The 14201-nt window shown below is 37.3% G+C and overlaps 1 long non-coding RNA gene and 1 other non-coding gene across 2 annotated transcripts in view; one reads left to right on the forward strand and one right to left on the reverse strand.

Moving 5' to 3' along the window:
- LOC116157444 (uncharacterized) overlaps positions 1 to 13457 on the reverse strand; it is a 60569-nt gene extending 47112 nt beyond the window's left edge. The window contains exon 1 of the long non-coding RNA XR_004141505.2: positions 13357 to 13457. This is a non-coding gene — a long non-coding RNA (uncharacterized LOC116157444). The remainder of the gene's footprint in view (positions 1 to 13356) is intronic.
- On the forward strand, positions 2395 to 2500 carry LOC116157570 (U6 spliceosomal RNA). Its single transcript, XR_004141699.1, has one exon. It is a non-coding gene; the product is annotated as a U6 spliceosomal RNA (small nuclear RNA).
- Positions 13458 to 14201: the final 744 nt, after the last annotated feature.

Below are 14201 nucleotides of genomic sequence, written 5' to 3' on the forward strand. Positions count from 1 at the left end.
TTGTGCTTCTAATGTGATGTAGTAAGAAGTACCAATAACACTTATGTTATTGTTTCCAGGTGTGTTTGATCTGAATCTGTTCATGAGAAAGGTATCAGAAAATTCAAAATTCTTCAAAGTAACTTGTACTCATAAAAAAAAAGATCAACATCTTGAAAAACAAGCAGGTATAAAGTGATGTGACTTCTAAAAAAGACATAACAATTAAATGTAATGGTTCAACATTCATTGAATCTTGTATTTAAAAAATTTAAAAATACATTTTTGGAATAATTTGGGACATTTTAATTGGGATGGTAGATGGTACTGTCAACTTACATATGTAGGGTGATGTTTTTATCCTTAGGAGACACATGATGAAAAAGTTGGGGGTGAAGTGTCATGATTTCTGTAACTAAGTTTCAAATTATTCAGGAAAGAAGTCAGAGAGAAAGAAAGGGACAGAGAGAGAGGTACGGTAAATACAGGTGAAGGGTATTTAGGTGTTCATTGTATTAGTCTTTCAACTTTTCTGTCAGTTTGAAAAACTTCAAGAAATAAATCTGGAAATTAAAACACACACACAAACACACACAAATATAGCCAGAGACAGATGTAAAGAAGAAGATATTTGATGAGATGTATTGGCCCAGACTGTTGACTGACACACCTGCTAAACTTATCCAGTTTAGCAGTAGATGGGTGATTAGAAGCTTTCAATACATTCCTACTTGTACGGTGGTGGTGACTGGAAGAGGGCTCCCAGGATGTCCAAGAAATGACTGTAGTCCAGCCTGGAATTAATACCTTTCTACCCCTTCTTGCTTAACTTCAGTTGGAGTTTAGAAAGCTAAAGAAACTTACGCTCTCATTCATTCTAATACTAGAACCTGAGTAAGGACTAACACTCCATTTTGAAGAGGGGGGCTTTCTACCGGCGTCTCTTGGGCAAATAGCACAGTTTACTTTCCCCATCCTACTTCACTGTTCTTTTTAAATTTGGCTCCATAACCCCCATTTCCATTTCCTTCTTTTTCACTTCTTGCTCTAAATCTGCTTCAAGGATTGCAGGAATTTCCTTTAAAAAAGTCTTTTAAGTTTATTACACAATAGAATTCTTAAATTATTTTTTTTAGATTTTTACCATTTAGTATTTATATTGGACTCTATCACACCAGCACCATTTGGCTGATTTTTTCTCAAATTCTAGTGGGAGACTGACCAGGCTTAAATTAATCATTTGTTTTTACTCTATTAGAGACATATCAGGAGTAAGTAGAATACAAAAGGTGAAATTTGTGTATTCTATGAAGTACTGACATAGCAAACTCCTACTCCACTTGAATTGTGGAAGATAGCTACCCTTCACTAGAAAAGGCTTTAAAAAAAATAAAACATAGATTTATTCTTCTAGACTTTACATTGCCCTAAGTTACGTTGATGGAACAAAACTCTTTCAAGGAGTAATAGACACATACTGTCTTGTTTCAAGCGACTAGTGGAAGAAAAGGCTAAATATACAAGTCACTGGGATCTAGAAATCGGCTATAAGAATTAAGGACTTAAAAGGATAGGAAAAGAATTGAAAAAATGGAATCCTCCACTTTGGGACTTGAACACATTGTGACTTAGGCTGGAGAAAATATGGAAGCAACTTATCTACCCACACAAAATTTAAATCGACTTGGAATAAGCTTCTATCTCATCATTTTTATTTGTAGGAAAATAAGGAGAACACATTTATAACAGTAAGAGAAAGAAATGGACAGCAATATCCCATGCTTTCTGTTGACTGTACTCCCCTTGTGAGCATGCTGCCTAAGGCATTTTCATTATGCAATTTATTTAATGTTTTTTGGGATTTAATTTGACCAGTAATACATTCAAAATCCATTTAATGTCAGATTATGTTCATCTAAGAGTCTAGTGAGTCCTGGCATATGCTTATAAATACAGAACTCCATCTACTTAGTCAGTTAGTTCCTAGTTTGATTCTCCGGAAAAGAGAAAAATCTTACTTTCCTACACCCTGAAACAACAAGATAGTGATACAAATGCTTTATTCTCCTTATGTGTAACTATACATTGATTATTTTTTGCTGAAAGTTTTGCATGTTATTCTAATCTAATTAAATTAAACAACCACGTTTGAAAGCAGCTACAGGAAAGACTATGTGTTGGTTTACGCAATACATAGTTTGTGTGTTATGTTGGTTTATATTTTCAGAAACAAACAAGACCTAAGGTGAAACATCAAAGAACTTTCAGTCTTATACAAGACATGAAGTGAGCAACTTTTACCAGGTTGTGAACCCAAGCTAGGCTGTTTTTACATAATTCTAATTTCTGTAGACTCAGCATTTAGAAGTGACTCAAATAGAATAACACTTAGAAGGCATTAAATAAATGTTTGTTGTGCTCGCTTCAGCAGCACATATACTAAAACTGGAACGATACAGAGAAGATTAGCCTGTCCCTGCGCAAGGATGACACGCAAATTCGTGAAGTGTTTCATATTAGAAAAAAAAAAGCTTGTTAAATCAGTAAATATATTTATTATAAATAAATATAATGTATTACTATATAGAACTATTAACAAAGTGCTACTGAAAATAACAGAGGAAGAAAGATTATACCTGATTGAGGATGAAAGGAAAGGCTTCAATGGCAGAGGTACCATTTGAATTGAATCTTGAAAGATGAGTAGGTCTTAAATAGGTAGGGATGCTAAAGTGATGTGGGGACAATAGCCCATGGAGATGCAAGTATGCACAATGGCTGGTTGCAAGTGGAATGACCCAGAAATGCATCTGGCTGTGTAAGGAATGAGTGGATGAGTCCTCACACAATATGAGTATGCAATGAGTGTTTGTTGAATAATTACACACATGTACAGATGATCATGCCATCATGCCAAAATTTAGCTTGTATTTAGATATAAATAATGATCTTTCAAAAGAGTTTTTCTCTATACTGTGTGGTATCATGAAATAAGTTTACTAAGATATTTGAGATCAAGCTGGTTTTATGTATCTCTCCAGTGTTATTTCATGTCTTTGCTTTAGTTTTTAGGGAATGTGTGAGTAGGTTTTAATTTCCAATTGATGGTTTCCTGAGGGTGCCCAAGTGCCTGTAAGACGCACCTCTCTTGATCTGAAAGCTGCCTAGTACATTTAATGTTTCAGGGAAATATGATTTGCGGTGTTTCCTAAGAACAGAGTGATCTTTGACTTAGAAATGACAACTTGCTGGGGAACAAGAAGAAGGCATCCCCAGAACATGGAGTGGACCGCTGTATGGTAGCCTGGTGTGTTGTAGGAAACAGAGGTTTTTAAAAAGTCAGGCAGTCTTGGCTTCAAGCCTTGATTCTGATTCCCATAAACAATGCTATTTTGAGACAGTTGCTTAAACACTTGAGCTTCGTTTTCCCCTCCTTTGTAAAATAGTGCAACTGTTCCGGCCTCTCTGGACTGCTGTGAGGATTAAATGAGGTAATGTTTACATGAAGCATCTGACCCCTGGTGAGTGCTCAGTACTCCCTAGTGGGCACACTCTGAACCAATTATGTCATAACGTTTCCCTTAAAAAAAAAAGGAATACAAACACACTGAATTCTTTCCATGTTGCAGTTCTGTCAGTTTATCCTTGTGTACAATATTTATCAGAGATGTTTATAATTTATCTGTCTCTCTGGGTCTTATTCAAGACTCTGTACGCAGGAGGAACCTAATAAGTACTTCTTAAAAATAATTTCCATCAACACTTCATTCTGAGGTTACATTGATTCCAAACAACTCGGAACCATATCAATATCACTGACAAGTTTTCATCTGAATTTTGAATTACTGATTTGAATTGATCATGTGTCAACCCTGAAAACTTTATCCCTAACAGCCTTATTAAGTAAGCAAATGCCAATTATATAGTTTGCTGTTTAAAAAACAAAGTATAAAAACTTCTCCCTTAAATAGGCTTCTATTGTTTCACTGATTTTTGCCAATTCCTATTTTAGTGTGTTATTTGAGTTGTAAGCATATGTTCCCCAAATCAGCAAGAAGCAGGTAACTGCAGTACCCCGAGTCTCACTTGAACTTGGGGCTGACCTACCTATTCTTGGATCAGTGTTTTCCTTTACTAATGTGTTTAATTACTTCAATCACTTATTTTAAAGTTGTTTCTTCTTCTTCTCCTTCTCCTCCTTCTCCTTCTCCTCCTCCTCCTCCTCCTCCTCCTTCTTTTTTTTTTTTGTGCTCCTAGGGTATCTTTATGGAGCAGGAAATCACTATTGCCAGAGTTTAGCTAAGCAGAAGCCAGTATATTGGAAATAGCAACAACATTATTCTTTATGCAGAACAAAAGGAACTCTCTAGACTTTTAAGCCCTAAAGTGAAATGACTAGATATATATGCTAAGTAGCTGGTACCAAAAGGCAGTGTTCTCCCGAAGGATAAGTGAGTCAAGGACATTTTGTTCCATCTATGGGACAATATGCTGCCTTTCCATTGTAAGATAGGATCCTCATTTCTTAAAGTTGAATGCCACTTACAAAGGAAAAACAAACATTTTCAGCTGGTTAAATTTGAGATGTTGAGTGAAGTTCATTACAATGCCTGTAGCACTTTTATTTGATCTCGAATTCGAGAGGTTTTCATATTCTTGAAGCTTTTGTTTCTCACGGCTTTGTTGAGATATTCAAACAAATGTTTAAAACTATATTTGAGACAGTAGACTTAAATATACTTGTCCTTAAATATTAACTTCAGCTGTGTTTCTAGTTGAACATACCCTTGTGTTTGTTGATACGTAGTCAAAGATTAATTATGTAATGAATAGGAATGTAAGTATCGTCCTATAATTAGCTGTAGCTATTTGGGGATTTAGGGTAGAAAGGAAGATACAGCTGCAAGAAAGTTCTCAAAGCTGCTATCCCAGCATAAGAGGAAATTAATACAGAAAAAAAATACAGAAAACCAAGCCTGGGGGAAACTTGTGCAAGGGTAAACGCATACCTTCCCAAGGTAAGGGGTTAGGGTTATGTTGTCTGAGTTATGTGCTAATTTCCTCACCTACTTATTTGCAACTATTTTTCTGTCACATGTCTTATATTTTTGGAAACCATCTTAAATCCAAAATAAGGCAGAGATATAAATTCATAGTTAAAAATCTATTCCTATTGTCTATTAAAAGAAAAATAATGAAAAAAGTAGATTAAATTCGATCCTATTTGTTCTGTGACAGCTTTTTCAACATGAGCATTTTAAAAGCAACTTGGAACCCACAAATAATATCCTTCATTGCCTTTTCCAAGAAAAAGTGTCGTATTTACTTTGACCTTGAATAAAAACCAAGGGCAAAATATTGTCGTATTATTGCCATCAATTTCACTACCCTGTACCCCACAAACAGAGCCTTCTGGTGAAATGACTGGATAGATGGGTAAAATTGTGAGAATCATGAGGAAAGAAAGTTAGCATTTCTATTAGAACAGTGGTTCTCAAAGTGAGGTCCCTATGTTAGCAGCATCGGTATCACCTGGGAACACGTGAAAAATGCAAAAATTTCAGTCCTCCCCAGAACTCAGAATCACGGACACTAGATAATTCTGATGCATGTTCTAGTTGAGAACCATCTTAGACTATCTATTTCCTGTAGGAATAAGTTCAGGTGGGATTTTACCTCCACCTGACTGTTTTTAATCCTTTAAAAAAATGATACAAGCTTACTAAATAAAACTTAGAAATTATAAAATAGAAGATGAGAAATCAGAGGAGGAAGGGGAAGAGAATGATGTCAGCATCATGCTACCCACACAAATGCAAGAATTTGGGACTTTTTTGTGACTTTCCATTAAAATGTTTTGTTCTCTTAGGCTTAGGATTTTTTCACAATACTGATTAAAATATATCTACATATTTGAACCCACATTTTAAATGTAATAATTTTTTTAAATGTTATTGCCTTGGATGTGTAAATTTTATTTTCAGGTCTTCAAAAAAATCTCATTCATTTAACTGTCTGCCTATAGTTGGATATTTGGATTTCACAATTACAGATAATCCTCTGGTAAATATGTATGTGTATCAAATATTTTCTACATTTTAAAATGTGTCCTTAGTAGCTAATCCTGTAAGGAGACTTTCTGAGTCGAAGTAGATAGTTATATTGTAAGGTGCTTTTATTGGTTAGATTTTGAACATTGTCTTGATTTTCTAAGACCCACTTATTTCTGAGGCATAGAGCTTTAACTCAGGAGGCAATCCTACGTCAACTTGCAATGTCCTCTTTCTTTTTTCTTTTTTGGCCTATTTATATTTCTACTAAAGTTTGCAGCAAATCTTCCTAAATTTTGTCTCAAGTCCAATCTTACTCTAAGTTTCTAGTACTGCCTGCACACCTAGGTCTGCAAAGTTTACTTTGAAAGAAAGTTGGATGCAAGGCCAGGACTTTGGCAGCTTTTATGTGCAATTACTATTGGACCTGAAAGTCCTCATATTTCTTTCCAAGCTTCCCTTTAACAATGTTCACATTTCCCTTTTTTATCCCATCCATTTACTTCCATGTTCATGTTGAAAGGTCTGTAGCCCTATTTCAACAGCCAGTGGCCTCCAAGTGCTTTTCTTCACGTACAGTGAAGCTCTGCTTACCATCTTCTTTATTACTGTCTTTGCTTTCTTTTCAAGATCTTGTATGACCTGTTCTTTTCTCTTTATAAAATTTGTTTGCAGAGGAGATATATTTAGAATTAGAGGAAGACAGTGTATTCACTCCCCTAAACTGGGTTTAATATTTTGCTAGATCGACCTATCCATTGGTGGGTTCGCAGCTAATCTGGAAGCCCACAATAGCCTTGTTTCCAAGTATTTTACTAACTTCCTCATAAATGCTCTGTGTCCCTATTTTTCAGCTTCTTTTTGCCCTGTCCAGGCATCACTCCATTGTTACTATGTTACATAAGAAAAGAGATAGAGATAGGTAAGCATCATCATGCTCCATGCCATCAAATTCTTCTTAAAATTCCTTACCCACGATTGCCTTCTCTAGACATATGACTATTGCTCAGAAATCTGGAGCCAGAATAAGATATTCAGCAGATAAGTAGCCCTCTGGTTATTCTTTCCATAAATGGATCCAGAGTGGCTGCCAAATCAACACACTTTTAAAAAGTCATCTTTCCCTTATTTTAAGAGCACTTAAAGAAAGTACATTCAGTCTAGTGGAGAAGTCCACTTTAATGAATTTATTTCCACAGAAGCCTAAGAAAGCGAATGTAGCCTTGAAAGTGTTTAATTTGCACCTGGGGAATAGTTTACATGCCTGTAGAAAATTTATGAAGATCCAACAGGAATTTAGGAAATTGACTCAAAGTTAGGATAATATGGTAATAATCCACTCAGTGATTTTGTACTCTACTTCCATGTGCTTACAATGTCCTCAGTACATCACTTGCTTTGTGCCACATGCCTTCAGATCATACCCCTAGAAAGAACAGAGTTTCAAGTATAACTACACAGGTCATTTCATTTTTTCCTCTTTAAATATGGGGTGAGAGAGCCAATGGGTAAACAATGAGAGATGGATTCCTTAATAAAATAAGAGATTGATAGGTTAATTAACTCCTTGTCCAACACCTATAAAAAGTAGATATCAATTAATTAATTAATCATTAAAAGCCCCTGTGTTATTACTTAAGTTAAGGGAAAAACATCCATGAGTTCCAAAGTCCAGAAGAGGCCTGGAAGGGTTTTCAAAGTGAAAGCACATCAAGGTAACTGAAACTGCATTCAAACATCAGTGAATTCATTGTTTCAAACATCAGCTTTATATAAATCTATTTTAGAAAGAGTTCCATGTGAACACCTAACTAGTTCTTTCCAATGTCCAAGCACTCTTGTGAAGTCCTGTCTTTCTCACTCATTCACAGCTTGTGATGACTTTATCTGGGGGCCTTCTGTTCTTTTCTGCCATGACCTTGCATGCTTATCCTGTTCCATCAGCCGTGTCTGTATAAGGCTTCAGCTTAACAGAAGGATATAGGATTTGAGTTTTTCTCACTGAACTTCTAGGTCTCAGGAAAATCAAAGATTGTAGCTAATTACCAGTTTCTGTGTCTTTGAACATTTCAAATGTAATTATGTGGGGTTTGTCTATCCAGAGTACATGGAAGCCACTGACTGTGGGAAGGATGTGGAAGGTGAAGAATGACAATCACACAAATTTTGTATGAGAGTTTCACGTTAACCCAAGTAATATGTTGTGGCACTTTAAAGTGACACTGTGTGTATCATAGTATAAGCATCATTTTACTTAATGTTTGCCTTTTTTTTTTTTTCTCCTTTCCTTATGTGAGTAAAAGCTGGGAGAAATGATAGGATTCCCACATTGTCATGCTATGACTGTTCAAATGCTACTAATTTTTATGGGACTGTAAGATGAGTGAAGAATGACATTGTTGCTACCATAAATGCAAGTCACTCTTGTTGTTGGTTGGGTGGACCTGGGGGTGAACAAAAGAGACAAAGAGGGAGAGAGGCAGATTTTTGTCTTTGGATTTATAAGGCTCCTTAGTATTCCACTCTAAGAAAAAAGAAGGTGTATATGCCCTGGTGGTAGTGGTGGGGGTTATTACACTTTGGTAGTCATGAGATATCCTTCATCAGAAGTGAAGAGAAGGAAAAAGAAGGGTGGGGAAAAGAAGCAGAGAGATTAAGAATGAATAGCTGGGTTGATATATTGACAGCCTTTATATCATTAAACTACTGATTTATTAATTCAATCATGTATTCATATTCAAAGTCGTTAGGGAAGACTGGAGGGTTCCCTTATGAGCCTCTGTAGCATATACCACTAGAAAATTTATCAATCGCACTCACTTCTTTACATGCTTCTTCTGGAAGACTTTCAGGAATAGACCTCCGCTCTTTTCTCAGGTAGGCTATCACTGTGCCATTGCTTTTATTGCTTGGCTGCTCCTCACAGCAGTAAATTAAAACACCTAAATCCAAAAGTAGACAATTTGTTCTCTCACTTTTCTTCCAGTGGGTTCGGATAGATAGTTTTTCTAAAGGAATACGTATTTAACAAATCTTGACATTTGGGTTTAGCGCATGAATTAGCCATTCTGGCCACAGCTTTGATCTACATAGATGCTAGCTCAGCATGAGAGGCCGTGTGGAACGTGATTCACCACGGCAGTTCTGGGCAGAGCCAGTGACCTGCAAAACTCATTCTTGACCTGTCTGGCTGTGGGTATCCTCTTGTCTCCTAGTGGTTACAATCACAGTGATAAGTATTAATCATTTTTCAAATATATATTAAAATACCCAAATCCTCATTGTCTTAAGATTGGCTCTAAATATTAGATTTCCAAAAGGTAAAAAATGATTTTGCAATTTAACAAATAATTCAAGCCTTTTAAGCACCAAAAATGATACTTTTTTTTTTTTTTTTTTGCAAAAAGGTTGAAAGAATGTAAACAGCTGTCATAGAGTGGAAAAACTTTTCTAGATCTGACGTGTAAAATGTAGGGACTTCAATGCATGTTTGTTAAGAGGCAGTGAGCCAAGGGGTTAGAGCATGGCATTTTGAGTCAGACACACGTGGTTCAGATGCTGGGTCAGCTGCTAAGCCTTATTTTCCTCATCAGTAAGATGGGGTTCCAGTAGTAAAAGCATTCTGAGGATTAAATGAGAATGTGTGTGAGACATTTAACAGAGTGCCTTCCCCTACCCAGACACAACAGCTAGCATCAGCATCATTATAAGTATACTATATACAATCTAAGGTCTTCTGCCTTCCAGATTGAAGCACTCAACAGTCTCTCTAAAAACCCAACTTCTCAATGAATTCTGCAGCAGGAAAGAATTTTTAAAAATAAAACCACAGTATTTGATTTGCATGGAAACCATGCATCTGCGAGAACAGCCTTTTAGCTAAGGCTCTGTTAGATCATAGAGTTACAGCCTATCTACTGTTCACACCTGTTCCTCATGTCTGACCAAAGATTCAACATCAATAAAACCTTGTGCTCTTCTTAAGGTACCACTGATGAGTGCTGTAAATAGTAGACATTTTAATATCTTTTATTTTATTCATACAGATCAATAAACAGTTATTAGATTTTTTACCTTAGAGATAAAGCCTTACTTTATTTTGGCGGGGGGAGGCTACAAGACAATGGGAACAGAGCCCTGGTCATTTTATGCCACGCACAGATCCCTTATTTGATTAAGCCAAAGTGACGATAGATATGCAAAAGATAAAGCCTTACTTATGGTTACACTAGGTCCTTCCATTGCTGAATAAAAAAGAAATACACACAAATGGGAAAACAACTGTCATCTTGTAGGCAGTAAATTGCTCAGCTCTCTCATCATGCTGAGGCAACTTAGCTTTATTATATACTGATATTCAGTCAAACCCATTATTAATAAGGGTAACCCTTAGGTGCTAAATTTCTAAGTTCTTTAGAAAAATAGGTAAATGAGCCTAAAAGATACTCAAAATATAAAATATGGCCATGGCAATTTTAACCATAACTCTCTTCCTATGGCCTAAGCTTACATACTGTAATAAATGTGGCACATGTCATTCTGGTATTGATTGGAATAATTTTGGCTCACTTTATAGACCCTAAAGCAGTTATTCTAACTTGGACTCGAAATCTGCACCATCGACACATCCTCTTATTGAACTCACATGCTGTCTTTAGTGACATTCCAAGACAATGGTATAATTTTTCCTTCAAGAGAATAAAGCTTTATTGATCTTATTCCAAGGGACTAAAGAAATTGAGTGATAGCACAGGGAGGCTATTCCTGTCACCAGTGCTTGTCTCTGTCTGCACAGGAATCAAACCATGAGAGAATGAGGTTTGAAACGCCATTGGGAAATCTTGGCTGTCTGAAAACGTCTGCATACAAGGGGTCAATGGATTCACCCATGGCATACAAGTTTCCTAAGTGAAGTACTTATCAACCTCTTTTTTATGTCAAAGCACATGATAATATCTCCTGGGGTAAATCAGAAATTCTGGGAGTAACTATATAAGGCATGGTGATGAAAATAATTACATTTCTTTATAAAGCAAAATGTTAGAAAAAAATATTAGATCTTTAATTGGAAGAATACATCCATGTAAAACCTTGAAATTTCAAATGAGAATATTGAGCTTGCTTCAGGGACCATAACTATCATTTTCATTAGGCTTTTATACTTAAAATGACCACAAACAATTTCTGATTAAGACTTTAAATGATGATATCTTCAAGTTTTTATAGTCATCATCAACAAGAAACTTTATTCCCTCAAACAGCTAATAAAAAATATAAAACCATTGTTACAGCAATTCAAAAATTTATAAAAGTTGAAATTAGATTTAAAGAATACAACCAGTATTTCTTTTCTTTTGTTAACAAATGCACTGTTAAAGTTTCTGTGTTAATGAACAATGATCTCAAGTCTAAGTATGTTAAAAATCATGATGGAGCTCTGATTTGCAGAATGTGCATACATTGTTAAAGTAGCCACCCTATGTTAGTCTGGACATCTCTAGAATGTCACAAACAGCCAGAGGTATCTGGATTGTATGAAGGCTTCAGCTATCAGCCACTGCACAGAAATGTACTTATGAGGAGTTCCCCCAGTTAGCTGTAGGTTGGGTTGTTATTCTGTGTGGTTTTTGTCTCTTTTGTCCAGTATTCCTTGGCTCCACACAAGAGCATCAGGGCATAACAGTCTGTGCTGGTTGCAGACAGCTACTTGAGGAGACCATGGGGAATACTGTCATACCCTCCTGTCCTCTTGGGCTGCTCTTGGAGGAGCCCCAGAAGAGCAATCTAATGACCAGAGACAATTGGCTTTGGGACCTCAACCAGCCCCACACTGACGCCAAAGGTTGCCCAAGTCCAGAGGGGATCCATGTCTCACGGTACTCCTATAACTCTGTTCTATGAAGGTTTGCCCTAGGGTCTGGAATAACTGGATATCTATATAGAGTAAACATAGGATGACAATGAAGTGTCCCTCCTTCCCTAAGAACTGGGGGGATGACTGTAGGAGAGTGCATAACATATTTATCTTTTTAATTATTGTATTTTCAGTTCCTAATTCATAGAAAGAATTCAATAAATATGTTTTTGAAAAAATGAGTTAACAAAAAAGTGAGTTTTCCCCCCTGACAGTTAGAACTAGTCAAGGTGATGCACTTAGGAGGATAATGAACCTCTAGGGCCATGAAAAATGCTACTGGAATAGTAGCTTAATTTATTTATTAAATAAATAATTATTGAATTCTTACTATGTGCTCTTCTGAGCACTAAGGTTCTAGTAGTAAACATAAGTCATAAATCCCTCCTGAGAAATAGAGGACACAGAAATATATAATATAGATAAATTCAACATATATGTGTTGGATGATTGTGAGAGAAATGAAAAAGGCATTGAAGAAGAATAGGGAAAGCTAATTTAATTTTGAGAAAGGAATTATGGGAAAATGACATTTGAACAAAGACCTAGAAGAAGTGAGAGAACAAGCTATAGATAGTGTGAGGGAAGTGTATGCCTGGAAGAGGGAACACCAAGTGCAAAGGCCCTGAGGCTGGAGCATGCTGTTATGTTCAAGAGATAATAAGGGGGCCAGTCTGAATGGAATGGAGTGAGTGAAGAGGAGGGTAACAGGAGATAATCGTGGCCCAGAGCATAGAGAACCCCGTAGACTTAAAGGACTTTCTTTTTAATCTGAGTGAGGAGATGCCATGGCAGAGGCAGAGGTGACGAGAGCAAAGGAAGGATCTGACCAGGGCTTTAAGAGGACCCCTCCGGCTGCGCTGCTGAGAATAAACCAAAAGAGCAAAAACACAGAAGCAGGCATACCAGTTAGAACTCTTCTGCGCTAATTCAGAGGACAGTATAACTCGGAAAAATTTGGGCCTCAACAAGGGTCCCTCTGCTCTGTGCTGTTCGAGCCAACAGAATGAATTTTTTTTCAAATACTTTGTGATTGTTAATTCTGAATGAAAGGAATGTATATAAAATGTATGGGGAAATATCCGACTCCTATCAAAATGTTGCAAATAATGCAACTCCTAAAGAAGGTAAAATCGAAGGACAAAAGCTCTTTAAATACGTGATTTCTTATTTGGCTTTTAAAATAATTTTTTAAAGCTGAAGGATACATTATCTGCAAGATGGCGTTTAAAAAAATCACACTTTCTGAAGGTGTCAAGTTAACTTTCTCCTCAGGTTCCAGATATGTAGCTTTAGGAGCCTCACAGCAATCCAACTTTATGCACCGTCTTGACCGGGAATGGATGTCAGAGAATTGGTTTTAAAGCGATTTTCAAAATGAAAGTAAACCATTTCATTCCCTGATTTACTTACCCACTCTTTCTGACAGCTTCTGTACTGCACTAGTCCAGAAGCGCTGAGTTCCGAGCAGAGGAAAGTTCCAGTCTGTGACCGGAAAATGGAGAGCTGCGAGTTTCCGCACCTGAGGGCAATCTCTCCTGGAAGCGCCAGGGGCGGGGCTGCTCTATGTGGCTCTCGGGAGGAGGCGGAGTTCTCGCTGGTCCCGGGGCAGCGCTCTCTCGAGAACTCTGCCTCTTATCACAGTGCCCCGGGGCTCGCGAGAACTCCGCCTCTTCTTGTAGCTTCAGGTGGGCGCTGAGTCTCCGCACACGAGCGGCTGCCACCATCTTGTGCTGAGGTTTAACGGGTAGCGTTTGTGCGCCCAGCCTGCTGAGCTAAAGAGCCCCGGGAAGCCTGAAGCCATTTCTCACTAGGAACTCCGGTCTGAGGTGCTTGTGCCAGGCTTCTGCATGCGGCACCCTGTGAGCAAGTGAAACTAGACTGGGCACAAAGGAAAAAAAGGTTAGACTTTATTTATTACCTAGGTTAAATTTTCATTCCCCAGGAATTGTTAGTAGAGTTTGCTGGTGACAAACAAACATGCAGTGCATGCAGAGAGAAGTCAGATTCAGGATTTATGTCAAAGGCAGAGCCAGGAAAGTATGTCGGAGGAGACACCGTGTGGTATGAAAAAAGGAGAGGAGTTAAGGACCGCATCTAGGTTCCTGTCCTGAGCGGCTGAAGAATTACGCTGCCTTGAAGACCACCTTGGACTTCATCAGTGTAAACCTGCCTAGTGTAATATCAAAGTGGAACTCAGAGCAACAACTTCGGCTATGTGCCTCCCGTAAGGTCTTCTTTTAAAAAAGTATCTTATA

The sequence above is a fragment of the Camelus dromedarius genome, chromosome 15 (genome assembly GCF_036321535.1).
Source record: "Camelus dromedarius isolate mCamDro1 chromosome 15, mCamDro1.pat, whole genome shotgun sequence".
In the NCBI taxonomy this organism is placed as follows: Eukaryota; Metazoa; Chordata; class Mammalia; order Artiodactyla; family Camelidae; genus Camelus; species Camelus dromedarius.